This window comes from Panthera leo, chromosome C2, assembly GCF_018350215.1.
Source record: "Panthera leo isolate Ple1 chromosome C2, P.leo_Ple1_pat1.1, whole genome shotgun sequence".
In the NCBI taxonomy this organism is placed as follows: Eukaryota; Metazoa; Chordata; class Mammalia; order Carnivora; family Felidae; genus Panthera; species Panthera leo.
The window spans coordinates 64,151,270-64,159,712 of NC_056687.1; the positions used below are offsets into that span (position 1 = coordinate 64,151,270).

General features: G+C 39.6%; 1 pseudogene; it reads left to right on the forward strand.

The window, feature by feature from the left end:
* The first annotated feature begins 5,107 nt into the window (after positions 1–5,107).
* Positions 5,108–7,988, forward strand: LOC122229277 (annotated as a pseudogene).
* Positions 7,989–8,443: the final 455 nt, after the last annotated feature.

Here is an 8,443-nt window from a genome sequence, read left to right on the forward strand (position 1 = left end):
ATGCCCCTGAATAAACCCCAATGCCCCTGAATAAACCACCTATATAAACCATTATATATCCATTCCCCTTCTGCTAAACTTTTGAATAGTATCCAATATTTTATTTGTACCAAAAAAATGTTGTAATAGATACATTTGTACATGTCTCCTTGTATGAGAATATCTCATACCTGGATGTTAATCACTGGATTGAGGGATATGATAGATCATTATAGTAACAGTTCTTACATCATGACTCCCTGTATCTTTGACCCTGTATTGTTTCCTCTCACACTACTCCAGACTTGTCTATGTGACTCCTCAGCTGATAGGACATTGTTAGAAGATAATTCTCTATGGTTCTCTCACATTTCTCTACATCTTATAAGCAAGGTACTAATTGGCCTTTTGTTTCAGACTATTTTTTCAGGGATGTTACTATAGCAAATAGCCCTAGAAGCAAAGATAGTGTCTCCCTGCAGAGCAAAGGACAGATTTGCTTAACATCCTACATCATATATCATCCCTTATCAAAGAGATGATGTCTTCCTCTGGGGCAAAGACAGATTTGCTTATAACAGGTTATAAAAGATTTAGGTTCTATAAGCTCAGAGTTCCCCAGCTGTGATTGAAACCCACTACCATTTGAAACATCCATCCCCGTGTCACTCTCGTATGACTTGAGAGGCAAGAAAAACTCATATAAACATGATACTTATGCTGCCTACTGTGCTGTAACAGAATCCTTCGCCTCTGGACCAAGAGACTTGTATCTTACCAGCTTCCAGAAAACTATAGCAGGCTAATTTGTTAACTTGCAAGTAAAATAAAATCTCCTATCCTCCACATTTCTCAATAGATAACAGCAAATGTGATAAAAGAGGATTAAAATCCACTTGCACATTGCCGGTTGTCCTCTCGTAATTCTGGAAGCTCTTTTGCCACTAATGTGAAAAAGTCCAGGCTAATCTGTAGGCTGATAAAAAGTCTAAGGAGAGAAACCCCACATATACGAGTCAAGACTTAAAACTGTTACTGGGCCCAGATGGCACTGTAAGTAAGCAGAGATGAACCTTCCTAACCCAAGCTGATGGACCACAGACTTGTGAGCAGTAAGCTGTTTAAACCACTAAGTTTGGAGATGGTTAGTTATATGACAAAAGATTACTTTTAAAAAGGTTACTGATTATAAGATATGTAGTCATATAAAACCTAATCTGTACCAGATATTGATACAGGCACTAAAGATAGAGCAATGAACATAACTGAGATATATTTGAGTGAATAAGTCACCATCAGCTACCTTTGATACTGAAAAATTGATCCACAAAGACTTTGTACCAATATTCACTTGAAGCAATTCACTTGAAGGAATGCATGAAAATTCTACTTTACCATTTTCTTACTAGTAGTTGTTATTCTAGGATTTTTTTTCCACTTTGATAAATGTGAAATCGTATATAATTGGTATTTAGTTTTCATTTCCCTGATCACTAGTGATTTGTTTTCATGTTTTATTGTATATTTGGGATTCCTATTCAGCAGATTTCTGGCTCATGTCCTTTACCCATTTTGCAATTGGGCTGTCTTTTTACTTATTCATTCATTGTTCTTTACATATATAGACACTAATGCTTTAGCAGTTAAGTGGGTTGCAAGTAAATCTCCCAGTTTGCCCTTAAATTACATGTTTTCCCCTCTCCCTGCATCAAAAACACTTCTTAAATGTTTCTCTAGCTTTGTAGTAAGTCTTAAAATCTGGTAGAGGGCACGTCCTCCTTCCTGATTCTCATTCAATTATCTTGGGTAATCCTGTTCCCATTTGCTTCCATCATATTTGCCTCTCTATGCATGTATCTTGTCAAGTCCCACAAAAATCACTGCAGTGTTTTCAAATTTTAATTACTTTGAATTTATTGTTAAATTTGAGGTTAAATGATGTCTTTACAATAGCGAGTCTTCCCATCTATGACCATGACACCTCTCCATTTTCTCTGCAATGATTTCACAAGTCTTTTATTGGGCTTACTGTTAGATAGATAGACACAGACACACAGATAGATATATGCTACTGTGATTGCAAATATTTTAGGAAACCTGTATTATCTTCTTGGCTGTCACTGATGCCTTTGGAGTCTTATGTAGCATCCCCTCCACTCACCTCTGACTTCAGATTTAGTTGTGGCAGATAAATTCCATGTGAAAGCCTTTCAGGGCTTTCTCTGAATCCACAGAAGTCTACTAGGCACATACCACACACACAGCAGAGAAGTTTGGGGAAGCTGATGCCATCAAGAATAAACCCCAACCTGGGAGACAGGAGCCATGGATAAATGACCCAGTGTCCTCTCCTTTCAACCAGTAATTCTGAAATTTTGTATGCTTCTCAGTTGTCACAGTGAAATCAAACACCCATTGTTCACAGCAGTGACCTCAATAATTCACCCCTGTACTGACTTTTTCTCCTCTCCTTGTTCACTCTCCTGCTTCCTGACTACTGCTTCTTGAGTTCATGTCAAAAATAAATTGGTTGCACCTAAATTCTTGTTTTAGGTTCTGCTTCCAGGGGATACTCCAACTAAGATATTTCTATTGATATATTGATCAACAGAAAAGCTATTGATTTTTTATCTATTGATTAATTTCCAACAATTTTGCTGAATTCTCTGATTCTAATAGACTGGAATAGATCTTGGATTGTCTATGTACTTAGTCACATTGTCTCTGAAAAATAAGAATGCAGTTCTTCCTTTCAAATCCTTACTGTTCTTATGTGTTATTTCTTGTCCCATTACAAAGACTAGGACTTGTAACACTGTGTTGAAGAAGAGGAGTAATATCAGGTATCCTTAAAATTCTTTTTGACTTTATAAAGAATGCTTCTATACTCAGTTGTGCATTTTCCTATAGGTTTTTGATAGAGATGCTGTATGAAGGTGAGGACTTTTTTTTCCATTTTTAGTTGTCCTGAATATTATATTATCAAATGAGTGTTAAATGAAGTTGAATATTTTTCCTTGAATCTACTGATAAAATAATATTACTCCTCTTTTAATCAGTGTTTTATAACATGAAATTGTTCTTGCATTTCTGAGAAAAACACCATTTGCCAATCTCTTCATGAAGTTTTGATATAATTTCTGCTTAGCCTCCAAAACGCCTTGGAAAATGTCTCCTAGGTAGCCTTTCTGTATAAAAGTGAATACAATATAGGTGACAATTTCATTAAAAGTTTGATAAACACTTGCCAGTAAGATTGTGTCAGTCTGGAGCCAAGTTGCTAATACACTTTGACAAATGAATGGTTATAAGTTTATTTCTGTTTCAATTGATTTTTAAATTGGTAAAATTTACTCTTCTGGGAATTGTCCATATTATCTATGTTTTAAACATGAGTACTAAAGAGTTGATATCATTTCTTATGATTTTATACCTCTCTAATAAACCTTGTTATACTCTTAATTCCTAATACATATTATTAAGTAGTTTATTTTTTCCCTCTAATTACATTGCCGGATGACTATTTCATTTGTCTTTTTAAATAACCAGTCTTTGATTCTGGTTGATTCATTCTTGTGTTTTGTTCTATTTGTTTGTTTGTTCGTTTGTTTGGTTTTGTTTTTTCTTGGTAATGTTTTCTATTTCAACAATCCTTACTCTTACTTCTATTCTTTCTTTTGTAATATTTGTTTTGGGTTTACTTTGCTATTATAGTTTATACATTTATTGAGATATGCTTGACATGAAAGAAGGTGGACATATTTTAAGGTAATGATTTGATGTATTTTGACATACTTATCCACCCATGAAACAATCAGCATAATTAAGATATTGGACACTTCTGTCACATTCTTTTGTAATGCACCCATACTCTTTCTTCCCATTGCTTAATCTCTCAGACAACCAGTGGTATGTGTCCCATTAATATAGATTATTGTTAATTTCTAAAATTTTATATCATTTAAAACTGAGAGCATGTTACACTTTTTTGGGCTTGGTTTCTTCACTGAACGTACTTCTTTTGGAATACATCTATTTTGAGGCATGTGTCAGTATTTTCCTCCTATTGATGAATATTATTGTACAGATTATATAAATTTGTTAATCCATTCAATATTGAAGGATTTTGGATTGCCTTCAATTTCTGTATAATACAAATATATTGACTAGAAAGACTGGTGTGTTGGCTATTTCTCTTAGCTAAATATCTTGTAATGGGATGGCTTTTTCATATGGTAAATCTGTGTTTAAATTTTTATGAAAATGCCAAACTGTTTTCCAAAGTAGTACTGTTTACATTTCCACAAGCACAACCTGAGAATTCCTGTTGCTCTGATTCCCTGCTAAAACTTGGTAGGAACAACCTTTTCAATTTTATCTATTTTACAGGGTGTATACAATTATCTCATTGTGATTTAAATTTGCATTGTCCTAACAACTAATGATCTTTTCATGTACTTATTTTCTATCTATATATTTACTCTGGAAAGTGTTTATTCAAATATTTTGCCCATTTTGTTGTTTGTCTTACTGTTACTGGGTTGTGTGCTTCATGTATTCTAGACATAAGTCCGTTTTTAGACATAGGTTTTATAAATATATTTTCACAGTCTATGGTTGTTCTTTTTGATTTCTTAAATTTCTTTTGAAAAGCATTATTCTACTTTGATGAAAATGGATTATTTTTTATAGCACATTCTTTTCAGTTCTCACCTAAAAGTCTTCACCAAACTCAATGTCATTTTAGATCTTGATGTGATGTTTGTTTGTTTGTTTGAGACAGAGAGAGAGACAGAGCATGAGCAGGGGAGGGGCAGAAAGAGAGAGGGAGACACAGAATCCGAAGTAAGCTCCAGGCTCTGAGCTTTCAGCACAGAGCCTGACGCGGGGCTTGAACTCACAGACTGTGAGATCATGACTTGAGCCGAAGTCAGATGCTTAACCAACTGAGCCACCCAGGTGCCCCCCATGTCATTTTGGATCTTACATTTAGCATTATGATCCACATTAATACATTTAGTGTGAAGTGAAAGTTTTTTTTGTTTTGTTTTGTTTTTTTGCATTTGTATATCCAGCACCGTTTCTTGAAAAAGTGTATTTTCCTCACTGAATTGCCTTAACCCCATTAATGAAATCAAATGACTACAGACAACTGAAGTGGCACTCGTGGCCTGCAGGTGCCTGGTCTGAGGCCTGCGGTGTGCACTGGAGGAGGGGGAAGGCAGAGAGTTCAGAACCACCCCCCCGCCGGCCAGCCCATCCATGGACTTATTTTAATTTTCCCAACCATCTTGTGAGATGTAGGATTTTGGCTTTCAAGATCCTCTTCCCACCAAAGCTCCCTGAACTCAGCTGAAAAGAACTGTGCATATTCCAAGAACAACATCATTGGTCTGACATAAGTCAATTCAGCCACTGGTCACAAACAAATCTGTTTCATGGGCAGAGATGAAAGCCTGTTCTGTCATTCCAGGAAGGTAATATAAGACCACGTGCTACCTGCCTTATTTTCTTGCCAAAGTTGCATGTGGGACTCTGCAGCAGCCCGTGAAATGGCTGAACAATGGCTCTGTGTGGACTATGCCAAGCGTGGCATGGCTGGCTACAAAAAACGCAAGGAAAAGATTGTGAAAAGTGTATGCTGGATCAGCAAAGTGGTGCTCAATCCTTTCTCAGAATCCAGCAGGAATATGAAGAAGTGGTATCACATTTAAAAATGCACATTTGAGAAACTGGAGTGGACCAAGGCTCCCACAAAAAGTACTGATGACCTTACAAGCTGGAAGGCTAGGAGAAGCGGGAAGATAATGAGAAGGAACAGGTAAGCCAGCACATTGTAGATCTGTCTTCTAAGGCAATAAGCACACCAAAGAAAGCTGTTGTCCAGGCTAAGATGACAGCCACTGGCTAGGTGACACTCCAATGAAAGGTACCTCATTTGTCATCAATATCAATCCCCAGAAATTTTCTGGTTTTTCATCCAAGCCCAACAACTCTGGGGAAGCCCACTTGAGCTTGACGCCTAAGGCAAGTCTGTCCTCAAGCAAATGGGACCCCAAGCACAAGGATGATCTGCTACGTGAGTTTTGGAAGTTGTGCACCATTGTGGCTGAAAATCCTTGCTATAACAGGATGACCCAGATCATCCAGAACTTCCTTTGGAAAAGTTTGGCAGGAGATGGTTTCCACAGTGACGTGTACCTAAAAGTTAAGCTGCTGCTGCCAGGTGTTATTAGGAGTATTTACAACTTAAATAATAAGCAGACTGTAAAGCTTTTCAGCCTAACTTTGCACTGCAACCCAAATGATATGGCATGAGACCTAGAGCAGGTTAGGTATCAGAGACAACCAGAATCTTCTTTGAGCAGAGCAAGTCTGTCCTCCCAGGTGCCAAGAGTCTCCTTAACATCCAAGAGGTGGACAACTTCCTCCTTCAGCTCTCCAAGCTCAAAGGAGAATGAGCAGCAACAGGCCCTGCAGGACACTGCCGCCAGGTACACAGCCAATGACCTTAAGTGCATCATCAAGTTGATCAAACATAACCCAAGGATGAACTTGGGTGCAAAACATGTGTTCGATGCCCTTGACTCCTGTTACCTATAAAGCATCACACAACCTGCAGGACATGGTGTAGCAGGTCCTCTGCAATGAGCAGGAGGTGACGAAGGAGCCAGGCCAGAGATAAGCTCTGAGCATCCAGCCATCACTGATGATGCCAGTGCAGCCCTTGCTGGCTGAGGCCTGCAAGTTCATCAAGCATGTGATAAAGACATGCTCTAATGGCATGTTGTCTAAAATTAAGTATGATGGGGAGTGAGTCCAGGAGCATAATAATGGGGACCACTTCAGCTACTTCAGCCACATATTGAAGCCTGTCTTGCCTCATAAGGTGGCCCACCTTAAGGACTACATCCACCAGGCTTTCCCTGGGGGCACAACATGATCTTAGACTTTGAGGTGCTCCTGATCAACACTAGGACAGCCAAACTTCTGCCCTTCGGGATTCCTGGAGTGCGTAAGAAAGCTGCCTTCCAGGATGCTAATGTCTGCCTGTTTGTTTTTTGTTTTACCTACTTCAATGTCAAGTTGACGGACAGGCCTCTGTGCAAGCAGCAGAAGTTTCTTCATGATAACATCGTTGAAATTCCCAACCAGATCATGTTCTCAGAAATGAAGAAAGTCACTAAAGCTTCAGACTTGACCAACATGATAAATTGGGTGATGTGAGAGGTGTTGGAAGGGCTGGTACTGAAGGATATGAAAAGGACACAAGATCTACTATCCTGACTTCATTGCCCCAGACCCAAAGAAAGCTGCTGTGGGAGATGGCAGGGGCTGAATTCTCCAAATATGAGGCTCACACAGCTGTGGAGATCATCTCCATCAGATTCCATCACTGCAGGATAAGGACTGGAAATCTGCCACTAACTGGTCCCAATTCAAGGAGCTACACCGGCAGTCTAAAGAGAGGGTAGACTTCACTGTGGCAGTTGGAGAGGAGGGGAGCTCCTCTACAGGGGACAGCAGTGGAGAGAATGAGGGTACCTCATTCTGGGTCTTGCAAGGCCTCCACAGCCTCCCCAAATTGGTGGAGGGCTGCTTTGGGCGGGAGGGCCCAAAGCAGCCCTCCACCAATGCCAAGAAGGCAAGAGGGAGGCTGAGTAGCCCCAACAGCAAAGGAGGCAACAAGCTGATGGGGAAGCCTCCCCCTGTGAAAGTGGGAAAGAAGCAGAAGGTTCCTGATGAGACCCTGTGCTGAGCAAAGGTGCTTGCTTGTGGACATTTTCACTAGAGTATGGCTCTATCTGCCACCATCCACACCAGATTTAAGCCATCTCAAATGCTATTTCGTGGCATTCAATGAAGACCTGATGCAGGAATTTGATATGGCCTCAGCCACACATGTGCTGGGTAGCAGGGACAAGAATCCTGACGCTCACCAGGTCTCCCCATAGTGGATTTGGGCACATATTTGGAAACAGAGGCTGGTAGATCCCTTCCAGGACTGAGGTCCTCCCTCTCCATCATGGGTAGTGGGGGAGGACAGCCTTTCTTGGAGCAGTGCATCTTCCAGAACCCACCAACCACGTTTGGTATCTTCCCAACCAAGAGTCAGCTGGGGTGGGTGCCATTAGTGAAGTCCATTTCTCTTGCTGTTTTACACAGATCTTTCAGATCTGGGTGCTGGGTTGTTGTCTTGTTGTTTTCTTTTAAAAGAACTGTTTTGGGGGCACTTGGATGGCTCAGTTTAGTAACTGACTCAATATAGGCTCAGGTCAGGATCCCACAGTTCGTAGGATTGAGTCTTATGTCAGGTTCAGTGCTTACAGTGTGGAACCTGTTTGGGATTCTTTCTTTCTCTCTTTCTCTCTCTCTCTCTCAAAATAAATAAATAAAACATTTAAAAAATGTGTTTTTTTCCTACAAATAAAATATCTTGTAGTTAAAAAAATTCAAATAATTA